Genomic DNA, 9,916 nt, shown 5'->3' on the forward strand with positions numbered 1-9,916 from the left:
GTACGACATCCCCATCCTCGCCTTGGAGCATCGAGGCCATCTTCAAGCCGGGACCATCACCGAGGGCCCAGGGACATCGCCGAGCAGCTTCGCCCCAGCCCTTCAAGCCCAGACCTGAACAACTACCACCGCCCAGCCCCCAGCCCGGACCTGAAGACAAGGAGAACAGACATACCAATCAGAACCGAGATGAAGGACCCGAATGACCCAAAGGAACCGATGGACACGAACACGCAACCCCCGCCCAAGCTGCCCGACGTGACCTCGAGCCATCAGTCCCATGGACTCTGGTGACGGATGGTTGACAGCTCCAAGGGAGGCGGATCACCCACGCATCAGACATCGTACCGGCAAGCCATTCTATTCTTACTTCTTCCTCTTCTTCTTCAAGCATCCAGACACGCCCATCATCATGCCATAAAATCATTAACATCGCTAAACTTCCTCGTCCACGATCGGGACGATCGCTCGGTGGCCCCGGGTCATGTTACGGACGACAAGGAAGAAGAAGCGGACAGTGGCGCGGGCAGGAGCGCTCGCGCTATGCCCGCGAACATTCATTAAACGTCATCTACCATCGTCATCGGTCATGTTCCGTCTCCTATCTTCATCGGCTTGCCGCTTCGTAACAATATTATTCTTAAATATTCGACTAAATTTCTGGGAACACACCTAATTGTGAATAATGAGGAAATAACTTAGGGTTTTGCAATGGGGACCAAACGGCTACAAAGGAAAGCTATACAGGCATAACTTTCCTATTTTGCCGAACGGCGGAGCTTAGATGGATGGCAATGAGTAGTTCCTCCTTTACTGCTAACCCACTCTACCTTGGGAAATTCCCCTATATATTTGACAAATTCAAGGTACGGATGCTGTGTGATAAAAATGTAGCAGGATCGTGCGATGACCGTATGACATGTGCCAAAACAATGTGAAGGGAAATCTTTCCTGTCAAATATAAATGGCTTTAAATGTATAATGCTCGCGTTGAAATTATTTACCTTATTTAACCGTATAAGTTCGCGTGAAGTGACGTCACTTGTCACCACCGACTACTGTGTGCCCGGCCATGTCACCGGCCAATTACCAGTGCCAAGAGACACTCTCGGGTGGAAGACGATGATGCATGCTTTCGAAGTTGATAGGATTGACATAGATATAAAGCCCTGATTTAAACAAGCTGTGCGAACGTGCTTTTGTGGCCTAGGGCCAGTTTGTCTAAATCGCGACCACAGTGTTCAGAAAGGCTTGATTTCGATATTACCACTTCTCCTGTTTATAGACCAAGACTAATTTGACAACGGCTGTCAATTCGGTATCACACGTTGTTTTGTAACGTCACAGAAACCGCCGACCAATGAGTACCCGGCCATGTAACCTCCCAACTACAACCTGTCAGACGCATAATCAAAGGTCAAAGGTCAAGGTTTCAGGCATACTTCCCGTTTTCCTTACCTTATCCCATGAAGTAATGCTTTTGCTGTAAATAAACATTGCTGTTAAGATCTCCAAAGTTACTTCTACATTTAGCAAGATCGTCCTGCAGGCTTGCGACAGGCGTCTTAAACACTTCAATATTTATTTGAATTCGTATTTTATAGTCTAAGCAAGTACGTTGATCATATTTATGTTTTAATAGCTGCATGGGTTTTTAAGTAGTGCTTGTGCTTCGTTTTTGTCCTTTGGTTTTAAAAGCGCGTTCTATCGCATGCGTTCTACATCATGATTAATCAAAGAATGAATTGCTAACGCTGTGCGAGCTGTCAGCAACTCCGCTTCCATAATCTTATGTCACGTAACTTATAAATATTCGATTCTATGCGGAAGTTCTAAAGCAATATGTGCTGCCATATGCAGTGCTGCCGATAACGCATGTCAGGGGTGAACGTGATTCTCGTGTTTGGGGAGGAAAATGTGCTCTTCATGCATCGCTGAGTTTCCAACACCCTTTGTGCAATCTGAGTCACCTCTAACGAGGCCTTTCCAAGATTGATGGTCCTTTTGACGCTAGGATGATACGCCGTGGGCCTCGGTTCTCAGATTCCTGGTTTGCTGGGTGTTGAAAGCGACAGCACGGAGTCCCTGCGTGCGACATTACACTCGACAGCGTGCACAGAAGCAAGGAAAAGCAATCTTCCTAAGAAGGCCCTTTTCAGTCTCACGCTCTGCAATTGGGATTATTTTTACAAAAACGGTTGTACAGTGTTCTCGCTTGGATGACATCGCCGTCGGCTTTCTATTTTGTATTTGCTAAGCGAAGATATCAGAGCTCATTTTATGACCGAGGGTGACGTCACCATGGCAAATGTGGTCGATAGGGCCCACATTGCCTCGCTAGACCGCGAAGGGTAACTGAAAACAATATGTTATCGTGTGTTTTCTCGTTCCTCAGCTCGGCAGCGTTTCATCCAGCGAGGAGAAGCTAGACATACTATTTTGGAGCTCGGACCATCTCACTAAATTGTTTAGTGTATATTTCATTCGTTTAATGTGGTAGCATTAATAGCCGTGCTTTGCAGAAATGTTGCGCTGTCGGCGCTGCTGGCGTCCACTTTGTCTGCGTTGCGAAGAAAATATCAGATTCATGGCTTTGGCAGGTGGTAGTTGCCAGGTTGCATATCAGATTCATGACTTTGGCAGGTGGTAGTTGCCAGGTTGCATGACCAAGCAATAAGTGGTTGGCAGGTTTTGTGGCGTCGAAACAATATGCGGCATACAAAGAGCTTCCAACTCGATCTCGGGCTTGTCTCCTGGAATGCGTGGTTAAAATTGGACTTGAACCCACTTGAGCTATATATGGTCTCGAGTTAGTCGCTTTTTCTAAGCCACAAAGGCACGTTCGTGCCCCTTGGTTAAAACATTTCGTTATGTCTGCATTGTGTGGACTTTCACGTCTTAGAACTCTACAATAATTTGTATGTGTGAGACAATAGAGGCATAAACTCATCGATAAGTGATTTGTTTATTGTACAATGCACTTTGCAGTCTTGCTTACTTCCTGTGTTGCTCTCACGAATAAAAATTGTCTAAAAGGATTTCAGTGCCATTCTGGGGAGAAAGAAATTGTTAAATCGGAACTAGCCAACGTCCCGTTAATTACATGGTGAGAACTATACCCTCTCTATCGCTAGTGGGTTTCACTTATTTCTTAATCAAGCGGTTTATTATGTGTACGTTATGATTAGTCTACATGGACGCGCATTCGTATAAAGGTGTTTAACGGTCGTTGTTGTTGCTTTTCTCCTCTAACTAATGGTTTCTTCAAGGCTGAGGCACTACATGCAGTGGTCAGCGTAGTGTTAATCTGGGTGCTGACGGGCATCCTAGTCTACACAGCCATAGAGCGCATCTACCACAACGACTATGCCATCGATGCCGATGTCATGCTCACTGTCTCCGGAACGGGGGTGGCCATGAACATCATGTAAGCTAACCAACATTTACGTGTCCTCTCTGGAAATAAGAATGCTAAAGCGCCTGGCGGACTGAAGTGGAAAAAAACTGTTTGCCGTAGATAACATTAAAAGTTTTGCATGATAGGTTTATTGCAATCCATAAAAGGTGGCGTAAAGTAGTGCCCTATTTCACCTTTTGAAATTAGTCTTTTGGGTCCGCTTTTGTAGAGGCGTTTACCTTGTGCCGTGGCACTCTGGCGTTATCATCCCTTGCTTCATGAAAGTTCATCATCAAATTGCGTAGCAGTTTTCAGGCAAATGCACCGCTGAGAAGGGACTCGGAATTGAGTGCATGACATCAGAGAATAGAAAAATTTAGGGGCCGTCCTATACCCTACCTTTAAAGGTATGCTGCGACAGTGTTCGTGACTCCAGTTTGATGATTCTCCATGTGGTTCATCTTTCGCCGTTATTCCCTTTGCTGCTCGCTTAATCGGTTGTGTTTCATTTGTGCCTCTATTGTTTATCAAGTGCACATTATATGGGATCGGAAAATGAACATACATTGTCAGCCATAAAATATAAAGAGTAGGAAGGATAGTTCGAGTTTGAAGACGGTGAAAACAATAAAAGTAGCACTTTAAAGCTATCTCCAACATACAATACTATTCACATGTTACACCAGAGTAAAGAGGAGGGTCGCTTTCTGCTGGAGGAAATGTTTAACTGTCACGCTTAGCCAACGCTTACCGAGGGGCATTCACTTGACTTTGCTTTCGTCTACTGCGTTTTCGTCTAAATAACAGCAATCTTAGTTATCTTTGTCGATGGGTGGTGTCTGCTGGTAGTTAAATATATATATTTTTTTATTTTTGTTCGTGACGTGTTTGCCTAGTTTCGCAAGCATGCTCAGCAACGTATCGTATTGTCTTAAAGATAGCCTGTGGCGCACAATATGCGCAACGCGTAAGAAATAAAATTAAAATAGGGTAAAACCCACTAGGGTACACGTATGAAGACTAAGTTCGAAGGAAGCGATTTCGGAATGAACTGCATTGCTAAAGGTGTAACGACCGGTGGACATTAAAACTTGAGAGCAACGCTTTGTATGCTCGTCACTTTTGCAGGGCACGCGCGCGCGTCACGTGACATACAAACATTTGGTAACAATTGTCATTGCTAAAGGAAGCGTTATAAAGGCGCACTGCCTGATCGTACATCTGTATTTTCAGTGCGATTTTGTTAGTGGATTCTTAACAGGTCCTTGTTGATACTGCTTTTGCTAAGTTACTTTCCGCAAGGAGCCAATTGTTTTCTGCTTCCTACAAACCGCACCTTATTCCCGTACGCGCGGCCTTTGGCAGTATTCATCACTTTTATTCTAGTGTTTAGGAAATGCTATAACAAGATAATATGCCTTTAAGTCTTATAAATTAAGCCAACCTCAGCAGGAGCAGATGCGTGCTTAGCGAGATATTCATGGCTCGTGTTTACAGATTTCTTATTTTATGCTGGGAACAAACGAACTAGCTTAAATGCCCATCAAAAAGTTTTGTAGCCAAGAGCATGATGTCATGCCTTTTTTTTCCTTGGGAGGAGGGAGTAGAGGGCAGAAGGAAAGGGGATTATATGTTATGTGTTTTACAGCTATCCATAGCATAGGGGCTCACGTCACTGCAGGTCAACCGGCGCATTTCTTTAGTCATGTGTATTTACTTGTTGTGAAATAGCAAATGGAGGTGCGCTTTCATTGGTGAAGCTAAAAAGAAAAATACTGCTTTGAGCCAGAATGTCCTCATACTCAATTCGCTGCTCCCATCTGGGAAAGGTGACGGGCCGAGAGCACAGGATGGACGCACCCCTGCGAGATGCGCGATTATAGGCGTTGCTAGTTCTGATTCTGGCCTCGTGGTTTCTTTTTTGTTGCCTGCTATATTAACATTTCTTCCGCTAGAAAGAAAACAAAAGTGGGATTGTAAAGATTCTGAAAATCGCCATGCATATTGTTTACGGTCGGGCTAAAGTCTTTTAAAAAAAGATAAAGAGCCTAGCCGTAATAAGCCGAAAGTAACTATTCGTTATTAGTTAACCAGCCGGCTCATGCTAAGTTTAAAGAAAGCAAACTTCTAACTCAATACCCTATTAAATATGTTTTAGAGTCTTATGTGTAACACCCTTTATAATTGCTTCAACCTAATTCCTTTAAGCTTGAACGCATAGAAGCTCATTCAGGCCTTCGCTAACTTTTTTGAAATTGAAAATAAAAATATTTTGCACATTCCACGGGGGAACCCTTAATATACCCAGCGCTGAACGACCTTTACTTCATTAAGCCAGTTGGCCTTGAAACAATTGCTTGCTGGGTAGTTTTGTTTTGTGCTTTCAAAGTGCACAAACCCTTTCTGTTGACAGATAGTCCCGTCGTGCGAAGAGGTCAGTGATGTCAAAATTTATTTTCTCATCAAAAACTATCGTTTCTACTTCGCTCGTTGCTGAGTAACTCAACCCTGCCAGAAGGGGCTAAACCATTCGCTGGATCGTATCGAAACAATGTGCCATTGCAATTACGCAGACTAAAAGCTCCGGTAGGAGTGTCATAGAAACCAAATTTATTTTCTGCAGAAGCTTTAAACCAAGCTGTAACCTGAGCTTGCATGTACCTTTCTGTCAACGGCTAAGCGCGGTCGCGTGCGCGGCGTCCATTACTGCAGCGACCTGTTTTCCAAGTAGTCAGCGTGGTTTTTCTCAGGGAACCTGCATTGTCCTCTACTGACGCGCTGCACGGAATCTCGCGTGAGTAATCCAGCACCCGCCATTTAATATTGCTGTTATTAAAGGAGGAAAAAAGAAAACTTCACGCTGTTTTTTTTTTTTTTTCCCATGTGGCACATCATGGGGCTCCGCATGGCTGTGCTTATGCAGGGGTCCTATTAGAAAAGAAGTGAAACTCGTTTGCTCTAGAGGCCTTTCCCATCGAGCAGTCGTGCTCCGCAAAACCCGGACAAAAATATGCAGATACAGACACCAATTTTGCGAGGTCGTTCAAAGGCGCACGCGAGGCATCAGGACCGGTATCACGGCTCGGCTATGGGTTTCGTTGCAAGCGACTATGCCAGCCGTTCCCATCATTTGTCAATTCCCTCTTAGGTTTCTCACGGAGTTGAAATGCACGATCGGCGCACTTCTTCCTGACTGCATCACGGCCGGAATGTTCAGAATTCAGAACTCGCAATGGTTCTTTTGGCATGCATGCACGGCAAGTTGAAAGGAAGGTATTTCAGGCAGACAATATATTGGTGCAGGAGGCGGCGGCCAATTACATCAGGGCAATTAAACCATCTTTTGGCAAGGAGGGGTTCACAGCAGCAATACGCGCGATCAGGCCGAAGCGGAAACATAAGTATGTAATTCCATCGACAACCGCTTTTGCGTTATTCCGGTGAATAAATGTATGTTACAGAATTGAGATAAAACAAGCCGTGGTCGCTTGGTTAAATGAATGAATTTCAAGAGAAAGTAGCAGGAGGCTACAGCAAGTTATATCGATGGATTTAGGAACTTTGAGTGGATTAGCTGTAGAAGGAAGGCGTTAATTTGGGGGATACGGGAGGGAATTTTCTTCTGCAGTAAGTGTAAAGATGTGCTTGTTATTGATGACTATTATCATAATTTCGGGACAAATCCTCCATGAACCGTTAGCTTGCGGGCGGTGCTTCTAGCTATACATGTTAAAAGTGGAGATGGTACGATATATCGAGCCAATATGCAGGTGAGGGCAGGGAACACTTCCACCCACATTGCCCGCCTATTTACTTTTAACTTACCACCTTACGCCTCCATTTTCTCCCTTCCCTCTCCGGCCTTCATTCGCCAGTATCTCCTGTAAACTAGAAATCGATGATTTCATTTTTCTTTATCTAATTATCATATTAAGAGAATCGGTTTCGCACCAAATTTTATTTTGAATTTAACAATGTACCTAGAGTAAACAATAAATTTTTATTTCAGGTACATTTTCTGCAGAATTGTGTTTTTTTTTTATTTAAAGCCTGCTAGAAAGTGCACAAATTAGAGTAACGATATAAGATGTTATTAATCAGCAAACTGTGGATTTAACCTTGCTAGCCTTCATATTCTAAGGTGAGCTAGTGTTATGCATAATGATACTAAATGGAAATATAGCTCAAGCAGTGAAGGGTACCACGTTGACAACTACTCCTTCAAACATGTTGGTGGGTAACATATACAAATTAGCTTATTAAAATGTTCCAACACCTTGAAATGCTGCTAGTCCTCACGGAATTCCTCCAGCACGGCGTTATCATCTTTTGCAGAGAGAGACAGACAGAAGGAGAGAGACATTTCTGGCCTAATATCTGGTTCTCAGGTCGTACTCCAGTTTTAAAGCCATTAACAATGTCCTTGACAGCTCAAAGTAAATTTTTGTTAACTGGAAAAAAAAAAAAAAAAACTTTGGAGCTGCTTACTGAAAGAACAAGGTTTGCCTATGTCACTTCTTGTTCTTTTTAGAAAAGAGATAAAATTGTTCAAATCTGGTAGAATAAAGCGAGAAGGCGCGATGGCAGATGTTTTTTTCGAGGAAGAAAAAAATGAAGACAGTGTGCAAGATAGAATGATTGATTTTCCGAGGCAATGTCGATTTGTGTTGTAGGCTCTTTCGTACGGTTTTCGGCTGCTTTTCCGCCTTTATCTCATAATGCGCTAAAATAATCCTTTGGTAGAGATTGCGAGCTTCAGGAAAAAGCGCGACGCGGGAGAATGGCTCGCAGAATTAGTTCTGACGACGCTTGTCGTTGCTCCGCCGCTTTGACGACAACTGGATGCTATGTTCCAGATGGAGCGCTGCGATCGATCAGAGTTGTCAGTGAAAAAAGCGCTGAACGAAGAATTATACTCTATAAAAGGAAGATAACAAGGAAGTTTGCTATCTCTTGGAACGAAGGGAGGTTGCGAAAAGAAAACATTGCCATATCGCAAAGTTAGAATGAGTCTGAATGAAAGCATTGAAAGGAATGAAAGCGTCAGTGCGCTATCATGGACGGCGAGCTTGCTGTCACGGCGCGTGGTAATCGCTTGTCATTACTAAGTCACTTTGGAATGACCATGCTGTAGCATAAGATACAGTAAATCTTCAAAGCGGTTTCACTTAGGCTGTTTTGCATATCGTTTCTTAGCTGTGTAAAAAGACGTGGAACTGGACTGCCGGGCAAGGGTTCTCTTTATTCCCATTGAGCCTTACTCGAAACCTTCAGTAAATATTGGATAAGCTCATCAGCAATGCGTCTGCTGCGCTTAATGCCATTGGATGGAGCAAAGTGGACTGACGCACGAACGTAGCACGGACGAAACTAAGACTAAGGAAGAAAGACAAGAACAAATTAAGCCGAAGGCTAAATATCAAGATGCACGTCGTACTTTTCTCAAGAGTGAGGAAGTAGCGTTGTGCCAAACCAACCCACATTCTTTAACTATGTCACCTGAGTCCGCTTCAGAAAATGCAACTGAATAAATCCACCCACATGCCTTCCTATGTATGTTACTTGAGGTGGCTTATGAAAATAGCTAGGCCCCAGGGCCAGCTATCGCACTTATCGGAAACTGGGAAACTGCGTATTACTTTCACAGTGCCGCCGTCATATATATATATATATATATATATATATATATAGGGGAAATGAGGGTGCTCGTTATAATACATGAAGGAAAGAAGCCAAAAGTCGGCGAGGCCAAGGAAAAACGTTGGGGATGGTACTTTATGTGTTTTTTTAAATGTTTACTTGGATAATCACAGAAATTAGTAATGTAATCTGTTTAGTGAAAAGATAATTAAACACAAAGTAGAAGAAAAAACAACGTGCCGATGGTGGGAACCGAACCCACGACCTCCGAATATCCCGTCCGGTGCTCTTCCAACTGAGCTACATCGGCCGCTGTCCACCCTGCTACTTGCTTGGGTATTTATGTTGTCTTTATACGAACCTTGAGAGTGTTCACCAGCGCCACTCTCAACCATAGCGCTGGTGAACAATTCCAAGCTGCACTTGGAATTTTTAGTTCTGCTTCAACACCTTCCCCGTGTCGGCAATTTGGGCCTGCCACGATCTATTATGAGAAAAAGAACAACAGCGAGACATCCCATTTAAGTAATTCCATCTTCTTTACTTCAATGACTTTCAATGCAGTGACGCGCAAAGTAGAGACAGATTCCTTGTTTTAACCAGCGTCACTCATAGTTCGCTTCGCCGTACTTGTCTTCTTTGTACTTGCTCCCATTGTTTAACGTATGAGAAGTACGTGCGATATTAAGAAGTCTTGGGGATTTTACATGCAATTATCTTCCACCCGCTCTTTCGATTTGACTGAATATCCAAAGGAGGTGGTAGACCATTACGTAGTGGCCATCATGTGCGTTTATTTTGCTTATTTTAGGACGTGAGAATAATACCGGTAATATTGGCAGTGTCGTTAAATAAATAAATAAATTTAAATAAAAAAGT

At 43.5% G+C, this 9,916-nt stretch overlaps 1 non-coding gene across 1 annotated transcript; it reads right to left on the reverse strand.

Annotated features, from left to right (window-relative positions):
* Positions 1-9,274: 9,274 nt before the first annotated feature.
* TRNAS-GGA (transfer RNA serine (anticodon GGA)) lies at positions 9,275-9,347 on the reverse strand. Its single transcript has one exon. It is a non-coding gene; the product is annotated as a tRNA-Ser (tRNA).
* Between the last annotated feature and the right edge of the window lie 569 nt (positions 9,348-9,916).

The sequence above is a fragment of the Amblyomma maculatum genome, chromosome 6, assembly GCF_055883805.1.
Source record: "Amblyomma maculatum isolate TAMU_Amacu chromosome 6, ASM5588380v1, whole genome shotgun sequence".
Taxonomy (NCBI): Eukaryota; Metazoa; Arthropoda; class Arachnida; order Ixodida; family Ixodidae; genus Amblyomma; species Amblyomma maculatum.